The 23,093-nt window shown below is 38.3% G+C and overlaps 2 long non-coding RNA genes across 2 annotated transcripts in view; both read right to left on the minus strand.

Moving 5' to 3' along the window:
• LOC123328097 overlaps positions 1 to 16,724 on the minus strand; it is a 38,062-nt gene extending 21,338 nt beyond the window's left edge. The window contains exon 1 of the long non-coding RNA XR_006542863.2: positions 15,780 to 16,724. This is a non-coding gene — a long non-coding RNA (uncharacterized LOC123328097). The remainder of the gene's footprint in view (positions 1 to 15,779) is intronic.
• Positions 14,641 to 15,689, minus strand: LOC123464682. Its single transcript, XR_006639741.1, has 2 exons — positions 15,577 to 15,689; positions 14,641 to 15,091 (listed from the first exon to the last, which is right to left on the minus strand). It is a non-coding gene; the product is annotated as an uncharacterized LOC123464682 (long non-coding RNA).
• Positions 16,725 to 23,093: the final 6,369 nt, after the last annotated feature.

Raw genomic sequence — 23,093 nt, forward strand, 5'->3', positions numbered from 1 at the left:
ATTAAAGAGTACAGATTAAGTAATTAGTAAATAACTTATATAAACAAATGAGATAATTAAAGTTATATGAGTTGTGAGAGACTAGTTAGAAAGATACAGACATCACAGAAATTTGGGCAAATCATGGTCTCAGGATGGTAGGCAGTGATCACAGAAATGATTGGAATAGACATAAACAGCTTTGAGAAGAAAGAACAAAAGATTTAGTTTGGACTGGAAGCCTGAATATAAGAAAGGAATCAAAAAAATATTTTAAGGTTTCAAGACTTCTGGCTTGATGGAATAACTGTTATCAAAGTAGCCCTTTACCTATAAACTGCCTCCTTTTGTAAAATTATAGAATTACAAAAATACACACAACTCTTCTTGGGCACTAACAATAGTCAGTTCAATCCTATGATTCCCGAGATGGGAAGCTCATTTGGGAAACTATAATTGCCCTCTCTCTGGCTGAGGACAAACTCCCAATCACAACACTATGAGCTGGAGGCCAAGCAGAGTACAGCAATTCCACTGAGCTAAGGATAAAGATTAGAGTTCATGGCAGCAGGGGAGTGGCAAGAATTTGTGGGACAAGGGACCTGTAGATATAATGGGACACAGAATTTCATGTGGGGCTCCCACATGGTCCTTGGCTGAAGAATGGGCTGCACATACACATGGAAAGACTAAAGTTTATCAGAGTGCATCTGCTACAGGTTAAGAGTGAAGAAATATATGAGAGAACAAGAAGCACAAGGGGACACTGGAGTTCAAGTCAACCCTAATGGAAAGGTTAATATTTAACCCCCTGAAAAATGAGACATTAGAAAGCTTGTACCTTAAGAGTAAGAACCACACCATAAAGTACAGCCTACTTTTAGCATTCAATAACAAATCTTAAAACCAAAGATCTTCAGGAGAAAAAGTTTAGATGCGAGTTCTGCCAGGATATAGAGAGCTGGGAAACAACTTGGACTTTTCATAAACCTGTACTAACAAGGTGTAAAATAAATCCTACACAAGTTGAAAGTGATCATCCAATAATTAAATCACTGAATAGAAAAAAAACAACACTTTTCAGAGAAATACAAATAGAGATGTATCATTCACTATGTCAAGTGTAAAATAAAAATCACAAATAGAGAAACAGGAAATGTGCCCCAGGGTCAAGGAAAACAAAACAAATCAAAACAATGAATAGAAACCAAACCAATCATGGTTCAGATGTTAGACTTAGCACTCAAGAATTTTAAACAGCTATTAAAATTTTGTACAAAGAATAAATATACCCATAATGAATGAGTAGACACAGACTCAACGAAATGGAAATTATTTTAAAACATGAAATGAAAACTAAATACCTGAAAATTGTAATTTAAATTAAAAATTCACTGGTTGAGCTTAACAACCAAAAGAAAAAAGAGTCAACAAACTTAAATATAGATCAACACAAGTTGTCCCATCTGAAGAACACAGGGAAAACAGAATGAAACATAAACATAACTGAACAAACTTAAATGAGGAAATGGTAAAGCCTAGAAGAAACAACATCAAAGGAAATGAATAATATTTTTGAGAAATTAAAAAAAATAAGAAAAAATATATTTAACAATATGTTAGAAGTCAGCATATTGATGAGATGCTAGAGAGGAATATTTGAATATTTGAAGGCCCTCCAAACTAAGGCAAGTCTATAAACTGTTAGAGTAAATGAGTTTCCAGAGAGAGAAGGGAAAATGAGAGGAAAGAATCCAACCTTGGAGAATTCCCTTTATAAAAACAACTAAAGAGTGAGAAGAGATAAACAAATTAAACAAAGAAACAGGAGGGAAAATAGATAAAGTGTCAGGAAAACTGAAGAAGGGTAGAGTGTCAAGAAAAAGAAAGCTCCTGACAAGCCAGGGGAAAAAAGAGGGTTACTAATAATAAGAATTAATATTGGTTTTAAAAGTGAGGAAGTCATTGATGACATCTGAATAGGTAAGTAAAGGGGGAGAAAAGGTAAGAAGTAGGAAGATTTTAGGGGACTAAAATAGTAAGAGAGCAGATACAGCAAATAGAGCATAAAGAAATCTATAGATGAAAATAGAAATTACAATTTAAGAAGTTCAGAGGAAAGATTTACTGTTTATAAGAGTTCTTAACATACTGAGAAGAAAGAATGAGTCTATGAGAATGACTGAAAATTCAAAAGAAAAATGATTATTAATAAAACAATATTTGGTATTAAACAAAAAGTGAGTGAATGACTAAAAGCAAAGTAAGGCAAATAGTTTTATAAAGGAAGAGAGTTGCTTCTTTAATATACAAGTAGAGAATGAGTGAAGAAAAAATTGAAATATAGGGAAAGGAAATTGAAAACTTTCACATCGAGTGGACTGAATTTTCTCAAAAATATTAAATATAAACACCTCTTCTGGATCCTTCTTAAGGTGGCTAAAAAGGTTTTAAAACTGCTGCTATAATCAATAGTAAGAGATGAATAAAATAATTTTTAAATAGAAAAGGATACAAGTCAACATTAGAAAAATGACAGCAGTAACCAAAAAGCAGCACAATTTCACAGCTTTCTTCAACAATGCTCAGCAGACCACCATAAAATAGAAGAAAGAGTGAGAGTGAACCAGAATAGTCTGCTACCCCAGCACTGAATAATGTGAGTATCACTGGAGACACCTACTAAAGACCCAGATCAGACAGAAACAGAAAACCAGGAGAATGATACGTTACATAAATACGTTAGCACTCAGTGAACAGAGGAATACAAAAAAGGGAAATTTCTGTAAATAAGAGTAAAAACTTAGTAAGTTCTTAGTAAGAACTAAGAGTGTGAAGTTATTGGGAAATAAGAAGGCTATGATCACAGAGAACAATGTCAAGTCTAAGATCTCAAAAGTGGAGGTACTCAACTTTACAATTTTACAAATTCTCTCTGGTTGTTATTTCAAGTATCATGTCTACAGTCATTTCTATTTTGTTGACACCTAAATTTGCCTGCCTATATAGCTGTGAGCCCTAGATTAATACCTTCAGATATCACCAGAGAGAGAGCTCACTAACCACTGTGGTGGATTCATTTTGATATTTGGCAAAACTAATACAATTATGTAAAGTTTAAAAATAAAATAAAATTTAAAAAAAATAATCAGGAAAAAAAAAGTGTTAACTAAAACCAAATTTAACTTATCAAAAAAAAAAATTTGTTCTTCTTATATTCTTTGTACTGATTAATATCAGGAAATTGGTCCATTGTCAACTTAAGATGTTTGTGGAAATGAAAAGGCAGAGGTGAACTTTACATTCTTTTGCCCACTGAAAGTTTCCCAAGGATAAAGGAGACCACTTTTTAAAGTATTTTGATCCTCTATTCAGTTAATCAACTGCTCTCCTTTGAGTATAGTAATATTGACTTATTAAAATGGCAATCACACCATATAATCCATTTCTATAGCAGTGTTTCTCAAGCTTTAATGTGCATAGGAATTTCAATAATACCAATGACTAATACAGTATTTGTTGAATGCTTATATGCTAGGCACTATTCTAAGAACTTTCAACAGCTATTTCATTTAAGCATCACAAAGGTAAAACCACTCTTATGTAAGCATGTTAAAAATGAAAATCTTGATATAGTAAGTCTGGTTGGAGGCCCAGGAGTATATATTTTTCTAAATATTTAAATTCTTTGATGCTCATAGGCATTTGATTCACTGTTTTATAGAATCTCTTTAATGTGCCACTAATTTTCAATTCTTGTTATTACTATGTTAATAACCCAACTTCCTCCCTATATATTTCTACTTTTTTTTTCAGAATTGCAATCATTTCTTACTGTTAAAATCCTGTACTTTCTGACCAGAAAGTTTTTTCAGTTCACTAGAATACAACTTTGGTAACACACAGCCATACTGTTTCCAAACATACTCAACTAGTAGAGCTCTATTACAATGGATAATGCAAAACAGTTCATGTATTCTCACACATTCAAAACTTCTAGCCTTTAATATAAAATACAGCTTATAAGTGGCATTGATTGTATTATAACTATTTTCTCAATTCTGAGAAAATCCTGAAATATGTCATAGTCAACTACATGTTAGGGGCAGGATGTGGTAATCTGCTTCACATGGTCACCTGGGGACCCGGGAACCTTCTAACTAGTTATTCAACTATCTTCTAGGAGTCTCTTTTTATAAAAGCAGCATACGTATTCAATTCTTCAAATGAGTCCCTAAAGCCCTCAGACTCTATTTCCATTTCATATGAAGTGTTAAGATTGCATTTTTCTGAAAGAAAATCACAGAATCTAATAGAAAAACTTCAATAGAAAATCTCTTTATAGAATAATTTCACAGCAGGATCCTCTATGACCCACCTCCCAGAATATTGGAAATAAAAGCAAAAATAAACAAATGGGACCTAATTAACCTTAAAAGCTTCTGCACATCAAAGGAAACTATTAGCAAGGTGAAAAGACAGCCTTCAGAATGGGAGAAAATAATAGCAAATGAAGCAACTGACAAACAACTAATCTCAAAAATATACAAGCAACTCCTACAGCTCAACTCCAGAAAAATAAATGACCCAATCAAAAAATGGGCCAAAGAACTAAATAGACATTTCTCCAAAGAAGACATACAGATGGCTAACAAACACATGAAAAGATGCTCAACATCACTCATGATCAGAGAAATGCAAATCAAAACCACTATGAGGTACCATTTCACACCAGTCAGAATGGCTGCAATCCAAAAGTCTACAAGCGATAAATGCTGGAGAGGGTGTGGAGAAAAGGGAACCCTCTTACACTGTTGGTGGGAATGCAAACTAGTACAGCCACTATGGAGAACAGTGTGGAGATTCCTTAAAAAACTGGAAATAGAACTGCCTTATGATCCAGCAATCCCACTGCTGGGCATACACACTGAGGAAACCAGAAGGGAAAGAGACACGTGTACCCCAATGTTCTTCGCAGCACTGTTTATAATAGCCAGGACATGGAAGCAACCTAGATGTCCATCAGCAGATGAATGGGTAAGAAAGTGGTGGTACATATACACAATGGAGTATTACTCAGCCATTAAAAAGAATACATTTGAATCAGTTCTAATGAGGTGGATGAAACTGGAGCCTATTATACAGAGTGAAGTAAGCCAGAAGGAAAAACACCAATACAGTATAATAATGCATATATATGGAATTTAGAAAGATGGTAACAATAACCCTGTGTACGAGACAGCAAAAGAGACACTGATGTATAGAACAGTCTTATGGACTCTATGGGAGAGGGAGAGGGTGGGAAGATTTGGGAGAATGGCATTGAAACATGTAAAATATCATGTATGAAATGAGATGCCAGTCCAGGTTCGACGCACGATACTGGATGCTTGGGGCTAGTGCACTGGGACGACCCAGAGGGATGGTATGGGGAGGGAAAAGGGAGGAGGGTTCAGGATGGGGAACACATGTATACCTGTGGTGGATTCATTTTGATATTTGGCAAAACTAATACAATTATGTAAAGTTTAAAAATAAAATAAAATTAAAAAAAAAATTCCTAGCATAGATATTATGAAAAGCCTTGTAGACAGTCTAACTTGCTTAAAAAGTTGTTTAATATTAGAGATGTTACAAGGAAGTCTTATTTCATTTCAAAATAAAAATTAGATAAAAGAAATATGAAAAAAAAAGAATAATTTCTCAGCATGCAAATATGGTAAACATAGACATTAATGTATAAAACTATGGTCTAATTTTTGATAGTAACTCACCTTTAAGGGATAAAAGAAGGCTATAATCTATAGCCCCAAAACTTGCACATCTTGCAGAAAAGAAACAATACTTTATTTCACCATACCACTGAGGCCAAAAATAATTAACTGTATAAAATATTATCACAGTTATTAATGTCTCACATGTCCTAACTTTGTAAATCCTACAAAGCTAGTGAAGTCTGATATACTAAAATGAATGTCCAGATAGTACAGCAATGCTTTAACTCACATGGTCCATTTAGTGAGCTATGATGCTTGGGTACAGAAAGCCAATTAAAGAGGAGTTAGGAAGTATTTTCCAGAATTGTGAATTAGGACAGACTCAGTGCACTCTATTGCCATTTGGTTCCTAAAGCTTATCTAAATTATCCGACCTATTGGAGACCTTATAAAGTAAATGCAACTCTTGTGATTCAATTCATGGAAAACTATTCCTATAGGAGGCCTCAATATTTTCCACCAGACTTTTGTCTTTTTACAGTGGTTATTTCAAGCAGCTTTTTCCTCTCTCTAGTAAATAATCCAAAATCTATGGAAAATTGCATTTGGCAAGCTAAGCTATGGTTTTCTAATTAACAGTCAAGTTGGTCATAATGAAATGGGACAGTTTCAAATATGTATCTGAATTTTCTGAAAGAATTCTCTGAAAGAACCTTCCTATCCCTGGTTCTTGGGGCAATGTTAAGAGGAGATACTCCAGGCAAACGTACATGTTATAGAATGTCAAAATGTAAATCTTTCCATTTCAATTGAGACAAAAATATGATACACATCAAATACAGAAATGAATGCAAGACAGATGACCATATATAACATTTATAAAGAAAATCTCAGTGTCAACAATTCTTAGATTCCTCAAGCAAATCATATATAATAAGCTGGGTCAAGGTATGGAGAGTAAATTTCTGAGAAGACTCATTGGTACCCAGGTGGTCCTAGTGGTAAAGAACCTTCAATCAGTGCAGGAGATGTAGGAGACACAGGTTCAATCCCTGGGTCAGGAAGATTGCCTGGAGGAGGGCATGGCAACCCACTTCGGTATTCTTGACTGGATAAACCCATGGACAGAGGATCCTGGTGGGCTACAGTCCATAGGGTCGCAAAGAGCTGGACACAACTGAAGTGACTGAGGAGGCATGCACCCATTGGTAGAAATCCCCAGCCTCTCCCAAGAAGGATGGAATAAGTGTGGAAGGTTCCAACTCTTCATCTAAAGCCTCAGAATGGGGATTTTCATTATACTACTCCCAGATCCTGGAATGTCAATTCCCTGAAGTTTGGAGTTGCAGAGAATGCCTCAGGATCTTCCAGTGGCTTGGGGTGGGAGAATAAATGTAGTTCTGTTTGGACTGGCCTTCACATCCAGAGACCGTCAGGTCCAAGGTGTTGAGTCATGCCAGAAAGAAAAAAAGCAAGACTGGAGCCATTTTAAATCCAAGTGTTAAGTCCAGGAGTAAAAGTAGAGAGCACCAATAGTTTATTATTTGTGGAGTGGCCTACCAGAAAAACAGAGGCCAAAGGAAAAGCAATATATTGGGAAATGGATTGTTCTGCTCATACCATGAGAGGTAGAACTGAACATGTCACCATGTTCAGAGAAACACACACATATATATACATGTTCAAGAAACACACACATATATATACACAGGCACCATAAGAGAAAGAAATCAGCATTTAACATCTACCAGACCTCAAAAGTTTAAAATCGGCTTCACCAGATGTCACCCAAGTAAGATATTTCTCTGTTCTATGTCATTTTTTTTCCCTTCTCTCCACCTGTTTCTTTTTTTTTCTTTGAAGCTAGAGAGTGGAAGAAGTGAGGTAAGAAGAGGGATGGAAAAAAGAAGCTGAGTATACTATTTTCTCCTTATTAGATCAAAGGTTTCCATCTGCTACAGGTCTTAGGTAAGGAAGAGGATAACTATCAACAGTTAGTTGGACTTTCCTCTTATTGTTTTTCAGGTGCTCGATCATGTCCAGCTCTTTGTGACCCCATGGACTGCAGCACACCAGGCTTCCCTGTCCTTCACCATCTCCCGCAGCTTGCTCAAATTCCTGTTGATTGAGTCAGTGATGCCATCCAACCATCCCTTCAACAAAGATTAAAATATTACTATGCACAGTGAGATTTTTACTTAATGAATGAACACTGTATTTGTAATTTAAAAGGACTAGAACCATAAGATTGCTGTTACCAGAGATTAATAAGAAATGTCTTAAGCCTGTCAAGATTTCATCAAGGGTCAGCAACACTGCCCCTTCTGAACAGATTTTCATGGACATAGAAGATAAAAAATAAAATTGTTCTTTGATTACAAATGAACCACATATGCTAAACATTCAAGTGACACAATATTTATAATTAAAAAGAACTTGACCCTAAATGACTCACCTCCCCCCAGCTTTAATAAGTGGGCTAAACTACCTATAAATCATGGCTCATCTTCTTGTTTACAATATGCAGGCCAAAGTCATCAAGTCAGACCCTAAGGTTGTTCTTTGGTTATCAGTATTACATCTTGCTAATTTTAATAACTCTTGAGAATCCCTTGGACTGCAAGGAGATCAAACCAGTCAATCCTAAAGGAAATAAACCCTGAACATTCATTGGAAGGACTAATGCTGAAGCCCCAATTCTTTGGCCACCTGATGCGAAGAGTCAGTTCACTGGAAAAGACCCTGATGCTGGGAAAGGTTGAGGGCAGAAGGAGAAGCGGGCAGCAGAGGATGAGATGGTTAGATAGCATTATCAACTCAATGGACATGAATTTGAACAAACTCCAGGAGATAGTGAAGGACAGGAAAGCCTGACAAGGTGCAGTCCACGTGGAATGCAAAGAGTTGGACACAACTTAGCAACTGAAAAATAACAATGCTAATAACACATTAAGGAGAAAACCAGTTTCTCTCAAAAACATAAAGCATTTGACTGCTGTTGGTGTTGTTCAGTTGCTAAGTCATTGCTTTTCAAACCTAAAGTAGGTGAGAGAGAGTCATGATGCCCACATTCTCAAGAGACATCCATAAGATAGTCTTTTGAAACAATTAATTGGGAAAAAAAATTCCAAAAATGTACATGGTATAACAACCATGAAAAGGGCCACTGAATAGATAAAGCATCCCAACTGTGTCTTGTTCTAATACTTGCTCTGTCTCTTCAAATTATGTTCTTTGCCTTTTAATATGCCTTGCAAACTTTTTCTTGACAGCCAAATATAAGGTACCAAGTAAAAGAAAAGGCTATAAAAAAGACCCTTAGTAATATGCCATGGGAGGGATAGCCGTTTTTATTCTTCTGATTAAATCTCAGTCTTTTAGAGCCTGTGCCTCTGCACTTCACCACTGTTTCTCAGCCACAGTCGCCCTATCCCCTCAAACCCCCAACTCTTAAGTGAGACAGGATAGCTAGAGATACTGAAGTATTTCCCTTCCCCAGGTCAGTCAGGCTCTAGTTATCTAGTTTCTCCTGAGGACAGGTCTTGTTAAGAAGAACAGAATGTTCTGGGCATTTTTAAATGGTTCCTTACTCTTCCCCCTCCTGCCAGAAGTGAAAGTCGCACAGTCAGGGTCTGATTCTTTGTGACCCTATGGACTGTAGCCTGCCTGTCTCCTCAGTCCATGGAATTGTCCAGGCAAGAGTATTGGAGTGGGTTGCTATTTCCTTCTCCAGGGGATCTATATTTTTCTCCCACATTTACTGTGGGAACTTGACCAATCTCCTGAGGATAAATCTCATAATAGTGTGCACCTCTCCTCCCCTCACCACTGTCAGCGGGTCTAGTTTTTCACCCTCAGAGTTGTCTTCCCAAAAAAGTGAATTGAAAAAAGAAGCCCTGGTGGATCAGACTGTAAATAATCTACCTTGTGGGAGACGTGAGCTGGAGCCCTGATTGGGGAAAATCCCCTAGAGAAGGGGATTGCAATCCACTGCAGTATTCTTGCCTGAAGAATTCCATGGACAGAGGAGCCTGGAGGGGCTACAGTCCAGAGGGTCACAAAGAGTTGGACACTAAGCCACCAGCAATTTTTCAATTATAGTTTTCCTGAGGTGGTTTCCACTCCCAAGTCTCTATTCCCTGTACCTGCCTGACTCTTCAATCGTGGGGGCAGTGTTTGTGTCTCACCTCTCTTACAGATCCAAAAAAAGATGTTGACTTTTTTAGTCTGTTCAGTTTTTACTTTTTTTTTTTTTTTTTTAAGGAAGACTGGTGATTTCCAAGCTCCTTATATGTGATGCAGAACCAGAAACTGGGAGTCTTAAAATAGACTTTAATCTCTTCCAGAATTATACAAAATACTTAACTCACCAAAATTGTTAATCAATAGTATCCTCATCTTTGACATATTAGCACTCCTCTCAAAGGTCACAGTGAGAGTGAGGCAGGATGAATGCCCCTGAATTGTATTAAAAAGATGTCTTCTAGAGCAGTGTAGTGAAAGAAATATGGGCTTGAGCAAAAGCCAGATGTTGCAACTTTCTTCATTTTATGAAATTGATTAAACAGCAACAAAGTGGGTTTTATTTGCTATTATCAAGTTCAGGGTACAAGTTGAAAGGGCTCATAAACTGAAATTAAAAATGAACATCTATTAGGTTGGTGCAAGTGTAACTGCGGTTTTTGCATTGTTGATATTTGCCATATGAACTGGAATACATTCTCAGTAAATGTGGTTATGTTATACATCATTTTAATGCATATTTCTCATGTCATGTTTTTTGCTAATGAATTATTACTTGCTGTTTGTTTTGTATTTATCTTAGACTATGGAAATGATGTTAGACGAAAAGCAAATTCAAGCAGTTTTGAGTTCAAAATGGGTTGTAAAGCAGGGGAGACAACCAGAAGCATCAACAACGTGTTTGGCCCAGGAACAGCTAGCTAACATACAATCCAGTGATGGTTCTAGCTGAGACCAGAGCCTTGAAGATGAGGAGCCTAGTGGCCAGCCATGGGAAGGTGACAACAACAAATTGAGAGAAATCATAAAAGTTGATCCTCGTACAACTACTTGAGAAGTTGCCAAAGAACTCAGTGTCGACCATTCTACAGTCACTCAGCATTTGAAGCAAATTGGAAAGGTGAAAAACTTGATAAGCAGGTGCCTCATGAGCTGACCAGAAATCAAAAAAATCATGATTTTGAAATGTCAATTCTCTTATTTTATACAACAACAATGAACTATTTTTTGATCAGATTATGATATATGATGAAAAGTGATATTATATGACAACCAACAGGCAATGACCAGCTCTGTGGTTGGACTAAGAAGAAATTTCAAACCACTTTCCAACGCCAAACCTTCACCCAAAAAAAAGGTCACCGTCACTGTTTGGTGGTCTGCTGTTGGTCTGATGTACAGCTTTCTGAATCCCGGCAACACCAATACACATCTGAGAAGTCTGCTCAGCGAGTCAACGAGATGCACTGAAAACTGCAACGCCAGCAGCCAGCATTGGTCAACAGAAAGGGCCTGATTTTCCTCCACAACAATGCCTGACCTCATATCACACAACCAGCATTTCAAAAGATGAACAAATTGGGCTATAAAGTTTTACCTCATCTACAGTTAGAACTGGACGTGGAACAACAGACTGGTTCCAAATAGGAAAAGGAGTACGTCAAGGCTGTATGTTGTCACCCTGCTTATTTAACTTCTATGCAGAGTATATCATGAGAAACGCTGGGCTGGAAGAAGCACAAGCTGGAATCAAGATTGCCAGGAGAAATATCAATAACCTCAGATATGCAGATGACACCACCCTTATGGCAGAAAGTGAAGAGGAACTCAAAAGCCTCTTGATGAAAGTGAAAGTGGAGAGTGAAAAAGTTGGCTTAAAAGTCAACATTCAGAAAACGAAGATCATGGCATCTGGTCCCATCACTTCATGGCAAATAGATGGGGAAACAGTGGAAACAGTGTCAGACTTTATTTTGGGGGGCTCCAAAATCACTGCAGATGGTGACTGCAGCCATGAAATTAAAAGATGTTTACTCCTTGGAAGGAAAGTTATGACCAACCTAGATAGCATATTCAAAAGCAGAGACATTACTTTGCTAACAAAGGTTCATCTAGTCAAGGCTATGGTTTTTCCTGTGGTCATGTATGGATGTGAGAGTTGGACTGTGAAGAAGGCTGAGCGCTGAAGAATTGATGCTTTTGAACTGTGGTGTTGGAGAAGACTCTTGAGAGTCCCTTGGACTGCAAGGAGATGCAACCAGTCCATTCTGAAGGAGATCAGCCCTGGGATTTCTTTGGAAGGAATGATGCTAAAGCTGAAACTCCAATACTATGGCCACCTCATGCAAAGAGTTGACTCATTGGAAAAGACTCTGATGCTGGGAGGGATTGGGGGCAGGAGGAGAAGGGGATGACAGAGGATGAGATGGCTGGATGGCATCACTGACTCGATGGACATGAGTCTGAGTGAACTCTGGGAGTTGGTGATGGACAGGGAGGCCTGGCATGCTGCGATTCTTGGGGTTGCAAAGAGTCAGACACGACTGAGCAACTGAAGTGACTGACCCTATTCACCTGACCTCTCGCCAACTGACTACCACTTCATCAAGCATCTCAACAACTTTTTGCAAGGAAAACACTTCCACAACCCGCAGGATGCAGAAAATGCTTTCCAAGAGTTGATCAAATCCCAAGCATGGATTTTTATACTGTAAGTATAAGCAAACTTATTTCTCATTAGCAAAAATGTGTTGATTGTAATGGTTCCTATTTTGATTAATAAAAATATGTTTGAGCCTAGTTATAACGATTTAAAATTCACAGTCCAAAATCACAATTACTTTTTTCACCAACTGAATAGGGCTTCCCTGGTGGTACAATGGGTAAGAATCTGCCTTCCAACGCAAAGGACATGGATTCCATCTCTGATCCAGGAAGATTCCACATGCTGCAGAGCAACTAAGACAATGTGTCAAAACTACTGAACCTGTTCTCTAGAGCCTGTGAGCCGCAACTACTGAAGCCTGCACACCTAGAGCTCATGCCTCAAAGCAAGAGAAGCCACTGCAGTGGGAAGCCTATGCAGCTCAACTATAGAGCAGACGTTGCTCTCCACAATAGAGAAAGCTCTCGTGCATGCAAAGACTGATGCAAGCCAAAATTAAAATAAAATAAATATAAATAATTTTTAAAATAAAGTTATTTAAAGTGAGCATATTGATCTAAGAATAACTTTTCATCAAAGGCTTCTAATCTCACATATGTATAAATATAAAACTCTTACTTCAAGAATACTTGCAGTTTGCAAGTTTTCTTCATTTATCTTCTAATATCTGGTCCAATCAAAAAACAATCAGCTTAGGAAACTATGGTTTTGAATACAATGGCGTCATAGCCATGAACAATGTCCCAGTATGCTTACAATTCTGAGGGCACCCTCCTAATTGTTCTGAACAGAGAGACAGCCAACTCCAAACACACAGACATAAACTAAATTAACTAAAGCAGATAAGGAAAACAGGCAACCCTACTGTCATTCTGGTGATTGAAGATGTTTCTTAGAATCAGAAATTCACTGTGACACAATAGCAAATGAGTTTGTAGTTATCCCCACACCCACAGATCAGGAAGTTGGTCTCTTGCTAGTGAACATTATGCTATCAGATACAAGAAGAAAAATAATACATCCAGTGTGTGATAGATAATTACAGATAACTCAGTGCCTGAGACTAAGGAAATAATGGTCACTCAGTGATCATGGCCGGAGAAGGCAATGGCAACCCACTCCAGTACTCTTGCCTGGAAAATCCCATGGGCGGAGGAGCCTGGCAGGCTTCAGTCCATGGGGTCGCTAAGAGTCGGACACGACTGAGTGACTTCACTTTCACTTTTCACTTTCATGCATTGGAGAAGGAAATGGCAACGCACTCCAGTGTTCTTGCCTGGAAAATCCCAGGGACGGGGGAGCCTGGTGGGCTGCCGTCTGTGGGGTTGCACAGAGTCGGACATGACTGAAGCAACTTAGCAGCAGCAGCAGCAGTGATCATGGCAATTGAGGAATTTCATAGCAACATAAAACATCATTGTTAGTTTAGTTGTTGTCATCCTTTAGGCTGTTGAGACAATGTTCTCTCGCTAGTTTGGGGCTCATAGCATTTAAGGATTTCTGGTTTACAAATATGTTCTTTATTCAGCAGCTAACTCTTTAGAATTATACCTTTAAGAATCCAAAGTTTTTGGCTTAAGACAGTGACACATAGCCAAGGCTTTACATTAGACTCACCTGGGGAGTTTTTAAACTTCAATATTCTACAAATCTACATCCTTGGAGTTTCCCATTTAATTGGTTTTGGGGTAGGGTCCAAGAAATATTTTTTAATAGCAAGCAAAGACTTAAAATGGGGTTTATTTGGGCCTCAGATCAGATCAGTAGTTCAGTCGTGTCTGACTCTTTGCGACCCCATGAATCGCAGCACGTCAGGCCTCCCTGTCCATCACCAACTCCTGGAGTTCACCCAGACTCACATCCATCGAGTCAGTGATGCCATCCAGCCATCTCATCCTCTGTCATCCCCTTCTCCTCCTGCCCCCAATCCCTCCCAGCATCAGAGTCTTTTCCAATGAGTCAACTCTTTGCATGAGGTGGCCAAAGTACTGGAGTTTCAGCTTTAGCATCATTCCTTCCAAAGAAATCCCAGGGCTGATCTCCTTCAGAATGGACTGGTTGGATCTCCTTGCAGTCCAAGGGACTCTCAAGAGTCTTCTCCAACACCACACTTCAAAAGCATCAATTCTTCGGCGCTCAGCCTTCTTCACAGTCCAACTCTTACATCCATACATGACCACAGGAAAAACCATAGCCTTGACTAGACAAACCTTTGTTGGCAAAGTAATGTCTCTGCTTTTGAATATGCTATCTAGGTTGGTCATATGCAGTCTTTATAGAGAAAGGAAGAATTATATCAGGTGCTATGCATGTCAGAGTAAATAGAAGTTGAAATCCATAGGCATACCATAGAGGACAAGAGAAAGACACAAAAAGTCAAGGCAGAAATTTAAACTATCCACTGCAGTATTTTACCCAGAACCAACTCTCACTCATCATCATGGCTTATCTAGAGTGCAAAAACATGATGAAGATTAGATGGACTTGGAAAAGTTTAGCACATGGTGAATTTTAGAAAACTTGTTCTGAAAGTCTATTTATCATGGCTGGTTTCTTTCTGAGAAGTAGCACATAAAATGTTTGACACGCATTGTCTTCACCATAGTCCTTAGCTCAGCAGGTATTTTCTCTAGTTCAGACGGAGAAAATTTTCATGAAGACAATAAGTAACCCTACAAAGGTCACCCAGCATTCTCTGTCACTCCAACTGGGAAAATAATAACAAGTTAAATTTAAGTAAAGCCTTCTTTTCAAAGAGAACTAACACACATTTCCAAGTAGAGGAAGCTGAAAGAATTACCACTCTCTCCTAGGTCACTTAAACCCACAGATTTAACACAACACAAAAGAGTTTATGGCAGACCTTTCTTGTCCATTTCAATCTCAAAAGCTATGGCACCAGTAAATAAAATATAAAACCTTTTCAGAGTACTATAAATGTTTGTGGAGTAAAGATTTATTTTAAAAATATAGCAAAACTGCTTCCACAACAAAAGGACAATACTGGCTTTCTAAAATATTAAAAGTTTTGTTCAAAAATCAGGGCCATTTAGAGTTCAGTTTTAAAGTGTAGGAATTTTTCTTTTTAAAATCCAAAAGCAAAATTTTAGCCCTCTGTAACTTATTTATATTGAGATGCAAATAAGATACAATGTGTTCTTTGTAATCTACAAGTAAAAATTCTTCACTTACTAGAGCATATCAGCGCTGAGTTCTTAAAGCAATCAGCTGAGTCTTAGATGTTACACCAATGCCAGGAGATTATAATGGCAACATGTTGCAAATTAAATAGCTCTGAAATAAAGATTTTACTTTTCTGTTTTAACAGAAATTAGATTCTGGACTAAATTATTTAGCAACCAAATAGAGAATAAGCAAAAGTATGATTCCATTACCTTTAGATGATTGTTAGCAACCAAGACTAATGGCTGAGACAAACAAATTACTGCCGCAAGGTGAGCTGCAAGTCCATCTGCTCCTCCCTGTTTGATTTCTTGAAGCGATTCTAACTGCTAATTAAGCATGAAAAGTTGTGCTGTGAACCTTTCACCTGACATTCGTAAAAGGTAGAAGTTCTTAAGGAGCCCTCAGAGCAATGTATATGTCATCAATTGCTATCTCAGCGACGACCTGCTGTCCTGCAGTACAGGGTCTCAAACTGTGATTGTTCTGCTCTTGGGGAAGAAACTTTCTTTTTTACTTTTTACTGGCTAATATACACAGACACATCTACTAACTGTTTTGAGTGAATTGGTTTGCTTCTCGCATAAACCTTAGTTCATTAGATGCTCAGACACAGGAGGAAGGCAAATCTGACTCCCACCTTACGTGCAGACAGTGCCAAGGTGATCTGTCTTAGCGTGCAGAGCCTAGGCTCCAGAGCCAACATTTCTTGCTACTTCTTCTGGCCTAAAGCCAGAAAACTGGCTCTCTGCCTTGGCTGCACATTGGAAACACCTGGAGAACTTTTAAAAATGCTGACATCTGGGTCCCACCCCTAGAGATTTTAATTTCATTGGTTTGGGGTGAAGTTTGAGCACTGGAAATTTTTAAAGTTCCCCCAGGTGATTATAATGTGCAGCCAAGGCTGAGACCTGATTTAGAAGGAGGCCCTAATTAAATCTGATTATCACCTCTGAAGACACTGTTAAGATGTCCCGGCTGCTTTCAGAAATCACAGGGAGCCTATGACTGTAAGTCCCTCTAACTGTGATCCCTGTGATGCACTTCCATACAATCCCTCATCTAACACATTTTCCCATTCCTTTCTCATTTCCACATGGTCTTCTACTTTGCTCTGGGAAACTCACAGTCTATCATAAGCAAAATCACCTGACTCAGTAATCACAACTTGTTATTATTGATAACTACAATCATTCCACTCTTGGTTTCTAATATCCCACTCTCCAAAACTAAGATATTGTTGGATGCTCTTTATCCCAACTCTAACAATTATTTGCCACACTGGAGCCTCTATTGATTTTTGTTCTCTATAATTTCCTTCATAATATTTTTTTCATCCTTACCCTATTTAGAGTTGATGGTTCATCAAAATACTTCTTTCTTCATCTTTCCCTTCAGGATACTAAGTTCACAAGATTCCAACTCTGGTTAACTTCTAGTTCTCATCCAACTTCTAGTTCTCACCTACTTTCTAACTTTACCTGAGTAGCTGAGTCTTGCTAACGAAAATCTTGGAGCCATGCTGGTCTCAGCTTAAGTAAATGACCATAGATTTCAAGGGGAGAGGCAATGTTGCCTGGAATTACATGAAAGCATCATTGTAAAACTATTCTCCCACTCTCCTAGATGCCAATTTCTCACCTTTATCTGACAACATCCAAAACCCACCTTCCCTCCTAACCTTTACTAAATTTCTTTGCACTTAATTCTATAGGGAAAACAAGAACACCAAATAATATCCTCATCTGTCCACCACCTCATCAAGGTCAAATGTGACCTCCACATTGCAAATCCAAATGTCAAGGCTGTTTTCTTAACTGATATATCTTAAATATCTAACATAAATTCCATATTTAACATGCTTCAAACAAAAGTATTGATCTAATTATAAATTCTAAAACAAGTTTTTCCCTAATCTTAATAAAATGGCAATTTCATTTTTATAAATATCCATATCAAAGACACTGAATCCTTCCACAATTCCTCTCTTGCTCCCTATATTTAAAATAACACTATAACCCAAACCATTTTTCATATCATCCAGCATTATCAACCTTGCCTGTACTATTGAGATTCTTCTTAACAGGCTACCTATTTCCATCATAGCTTCTACTACAGTCAATGAGAATGATATTTTCAAAATGTAAATCAGAACATGGCACTGCTCTGCTCCAGAACCTCCAGCGGCTTCCATGCCATTCAAAAGTATCCCATCAAGAATCTTCACCAAAGCCTCCAAAGGCCTGACATACTTAACCCTTCTCCTGTATTTTATAATACTCTGTTCCATCTTGTACTTGTTTGCCATAACTCTCATCCACAGTCATGCCTTTCCAACCAGACTGTCCTTTTTAGCCCAAGCAAACCACTGCTTCAAAACTTTTGGGACCTTTGAATTTATTTTATTCCCTCTTACTAGAACACTCTTTCCCTAAATATTATCCTGGCTCTCTCATTCTTTTCATTCAGAGAGAAAAGCCACATAGACAGAGAGGTCTTCAATTATACTAACGGAATCCTAAGACCTCCATCCTCAGTCTCACAGTATCTACCTCATTATTACACTATATATTGTCTTAATAGCCCTGAAATTGTTTTTTTTGTTTGTTTGTTTGTTTGTTTTGCTATCTACCCCCAATTGCACTCATCTCACACGCTAGTAAAGTAATGCTCAAAATTCTCCACGCCAGGCTTCAGCAAAACGTGAACCGTGAGCTTTCTGATGTTCAAGCTGGTTTTAGAAAAGGCAGAGGAACCAGAGATCAAATTGCCAACATCTGCTGGATCATGGAAAAAGGAAGAGAGTTTCAGAAAAACACCTATTTATGTTTTATTGACTATGCCAAAGCCTTTGACTGTGTGGATCACAATAAACTGTGGAAAATTCTGAAAGAGATGGGAATCCCAGACCACCTGACCTGCCTCTTGAGAAATCTGTATGCAGGTCAGGAAGCAACAGTTAGAACTGGACATGGAACAACAGACTGGTTCCAGATAGGAAAAGGAGTACATCAAGGCAGAGTACATCATGCAGAGTATATGCAGAGTACATCATGAGAAACACTGGGCTGGAAGAAACACAAACTGGAATCAAGATTGACAAGAGAAATATCAATAATCTCAGATATGCAGATGACACCACCATTATGGCAGAAAGTGAAGAGGAACTAAAAAACCTCTTGATGAAAGTGAAAGAAGAGAGTGAAAAAGTTGGCTGAAAGCTGAACATTCAGAAAACAAAGATCATGGCATGTGGTCCCATCACATCATGGGAAATAGATGGGGAAACAGTGGAAACAGTGTCAGACTTTATTTTTCTGGGCTCCAAAATCACTGCAGATGGTGACTGCAGCCATGAAATTAAAAGACGCTTACTCCTTGGAAGGAAAGTTATGACCAACCTAGATAGCATATTCAAAAGCAGAGACATTACTTTGCCAACAAAGGTCCATCTAGTCAAGGCTATGGTTTTTCCAGTGGTCATGTATGGATGTGAGAGTTGGACTGTGAAGAAGGCTGAGCGCCAAAGAATTGATGCTTTTGAACTGTGGTGTTGGAGAAGACTCTTGAGAATCACTTGGACTGCAAGGAGATCCAACCAGGCCATTCTGAAGGAGATCAGCCCTGGGATTTCTCTGGAAGGAATGATGCTAAAGCTGAAACTCTAGTACTTTGGCCACCTCATGCGAAGAGTTGACTCATTGGAAAAGACTCTGATGCTGGGAGGGATTGGGGGTAGGAGGAGAAGGGGATGACAGAGGATGATGGCTGGATGGCATCACTGACTCGATGGACATAAGTCTGGGTGAACTCCGGGAGTTGGTGATGGACAGGGAGGCCTGGCGTGCTGCGATTCATGGGGTCACAAAGAGTTGGACACGACTGACCAACTGAACTGAACTGAACTGACCCCCCAATAATAAAAGCTCCATAATAGCAGATATTATTTATTTTATTCATTATTTTATCCTCGTACTATATTTTTAATAATATTAAATGACAGAAAAGTTAACATTTTTCAGTTTTTTCATTTATAAAATGGAAAATAATACCTGATTATAATGAAAATTAAAAGCATTTATATATGTAGAACACCAGGCATACAATAAGCCTTTGATAGAAGTAAAAATAAAATTATGGCAAGAAATATGCTAATTTTTGGCCAAAATGGCCAACATAAGCTATTCATATATATATATGAATATATATATATATTTTTTTTTTGCTGTTGTTCAGTTGCTAAGTTGTGTCTCACTCTTTGCAACCCCATAGGCTACAGTACGCGAGGCTTCCCTGTCCTTCACTACCTCCCAGAGTTTGCTCAAATTCATGTCCATTGAGTCAGTGATGCAATCTAACCATCTCATTCTCTGTTGTTTCCATCTCACTTTGCCTTCAATCTTTTCCAGTATCAGGGTCTTTTTCAATGCGTCAGCTCTTTGCATCAGGTAGCCAAAGTAATAGAGCTTTAGCTTCAGTATCAGTCCTTCCAATGAATATTCAGGATTTATTTCCTTTAGGATTGACTGTTTTGATTTCCTTGCTGTCCAAGGGACTCTCAAGAGTATTCTCTAACACTACAGTTCAAAAGCCTCAATTCTTCAATACTCAGCCTTCTTTATGGTCCAACTATCACATTCGTACATGACTACTGGAAAAACCATAGCTTTTACTGTAAGGACCTTTGTTGGCAAAGTGATGTCTCTCCTTTTAAAATGCTGTCTAGGTTTTCATAGCTTTCCTTCCAAGGAGCAAGCGTCTTTTAATTTCAGGACTGAGTCACCATCTGCAGTGATTTTGGAGGCCAAGAAAAGAAAATCTGTCACTGTTCCACTTTTTCTCCTTCTTTTAGACATGAAGTGATGGAACCGGATGCCAATGATCTTCGGGGTTTTTTTAATATAGAGTTCCAAGCTGCGTTTTCACTCTCCTCCTTCACCCTCATCAAGAGGCTCTAGTTCCTGTTCATTTTCTGCCATTAGCATGGTATCATCTGTGTATCTGAAGTTGCTGATATTTCTCCTGGCAGTATTGATCCCAGCTTGTGATTCATCCAGCCTGGCATTTTGCATGATGTACTCTGCATATAGGCTAAATAAGCAGGGTGACAATACACGGCCTTGTCATACTTTTCTCCCAGCTGTGAACCAGTCCGTTGTTCCATGTCTGATTCTAACAGTTGCTTCTTGACCTGCGTATAGGTTTCTTAGGAGACAAGTAAGGTGGTCTGGTATTCCCATCTCTTGAAGAATTTTCCACAGTTTGTTGTGATCCACAGTCAAATGCTTTAGCATAGTCAATGAAGAAGAAGTACATGTTTTTCTGGAATCCTTTGCTTTCTCCGTGATCCAACCGATGTTGTCAATTTGATCTCTGGTTCCTCTGCCTTTTCTAAAACCATCTTGCACGTCTAGAAGTTCACGTACTGCTGAAGCCAGCTTGAAAGATTTTGAGCATAACCTTGTTAGCATGTGAAGTGTATGTAATTGTACAGTACAAATTCAGAATACTATAATGTGATGATGTGATAACCAAGGTTAATGGACAGAAGTATTAAAAATAGCTATAGCTTTAATAATCTGTGAATGTATACTAACAGAAAAAGAGGTAAATTTTAACATCAAAAACATAAAGATGATAGAGCTTTATATGTGATCAAAGTTAGCTGGTTATTGGCATAAAATAGACTTGTATCTATAAGGCATTTTATATAAACCTCATGGTAACCACAAATCAAAAGATATATGAAAAACAAAGAAAAGGAAATCAAAGCATACTGTTACAGAAAATTATCAGTTCACAAATGAAGACTACACAAGAGGAAGAAAAAAACAAGAAAACTACAAAGAAGAGAAATATAAGATGGCATTAGAAAGTCCTTACCTATTAAGAGATATTAATAATCATTTTATTAGATGTAAATGGATTAATTCCCAATCAAACCATTTTAAAGATACACATAGGCTTAACATGAAGAAATGGGAAAAGATATTCCAGCCAAGTGGAAACTAAAAGAGAGTAGGGGTAGCTATACTTGTATCAGACAAACAGACTTTAAATCAAAAGCATGTAAGAAGAGGCAAATTTCCTTCAGTTCAGTTCAGTTCAGTCGCTCAGTCATGTCTGACTCTTTGCGACCCTATGAACCACAGCATGACAGGCCTCCCTGTGCACCACCAACTCCTGGAGCCTACCCAAACTCATGTCCATTGAGTCAGTGATGCCATCCAACCATCTCATCCTCTGTCGTCCCCTTCTCCTCCTGCCTTCAATCTTTCCTGGCATCAGGGTCTTTTCAAATGAGTCAGTTCTTTGCATCAGGTGGCCAAAGTATTGGAGTTTCAGCTTCAACAGCAGTCCTTCCAATGAGCACCCAGATGAGCACTCAGGATTGATCTCCTTTAGGATGGACTGGTTGGATCTCCTTGCAGTCAAAGGGACTCTCAAGAGTCCTCTCCAAAACCACAGTTCAAAAGCATCAGTCCTTCAGTGCTCAGCTTTCTTTATAGTCCAACCCTCACACCCATACATGATCACTGGAAGAACTATATCCTTGACTAGACAAACCTTACATAATGATAAAGGGTTATATGTGTGTGTGTGTGTGTGTGTGTGTGTATACACAAAATATTATGATTTGAGTCAACATAGATACACAAAAGATCTTCACGACCAAGATAATCATGATGGTGTGATCACTCACCTAGAGCCAGACATCCTGGAATATAAAGTCAAGTTGGCCTTAGAAAGCATCACTATGAATAAAGCCAGTGGAGGTGATGGAATTCTAGTTGAGCTATTTCAAATCCTGGAAGATGATGCTGTGAAAGTGCTACACTCATATGCCAGCAAATTTGGAAAACTCAGCAGTGGCCACAGGACTGGAAAAGGTCAGTATTCATTCCAATCCCAAAGAAAGGCAATGCCAAAGAATGCTCAAACTACCGCACAATTTTGCACTCATCTCACACGCTAGTAAATTAATGTTCAAAATTCTCCAAGCCAGGCTTCAACAATATGGGAACCGTGAAATTCCAGATGTTCAAGCTGGTTTTAGAAAACGAAGAGGAACCAGAGATCAAATTGCTAACATCCGCTGGATCATCGAAAAAGCAAGAGAGTTCCAGAAAAACATCTATTTCTGCTTTATTGACTATGCCAAAGGCTTTGACTGTGTGGATCACAATAAACTATGGAAAATTCTGAAAGAGAGGGGAATCCCAGACTACCTGACCTGCCTCTTGAGAAATCTGTATGCAGGTCAGGAAGCAACAGTTAGAAATGGACATGGAACAACAGACTGGTTCCAAATAGGAAAAGGAGTATGTCAAGGCTGTATATTTTCACTCTGATTGTTTAACTTATATGTAGAGTACATCATGAGAAACACTGGGCTGGAAGAAGCACAAGCTGGAATCAAGATTGCCGGGAGAAATACCAATAACCTCAGATATGCAGATGATACCACCCTTATGGCAGAAAGTGAAGAGGAGTTAAAGAGCCTTTTGGTAAAAGTGAAAGAGGAG

The sequence above is a fragment of the Bubalus bubalis genome, chromosome 11, assembly GCF_019923935.1.
Source record: "Bubalus bubalis isolate 160015118507 breed Murrah chromosome 11, NDDB_SH_1, whole genome shotgun sequence".
Classification (NCBI taxonomy): domain Eukaryota; kingdom Metazoa; phylum Chordata; class Mammalia; order Artiodactyla; family Bovidae; genus Bubalus; species Bubalus bubalis.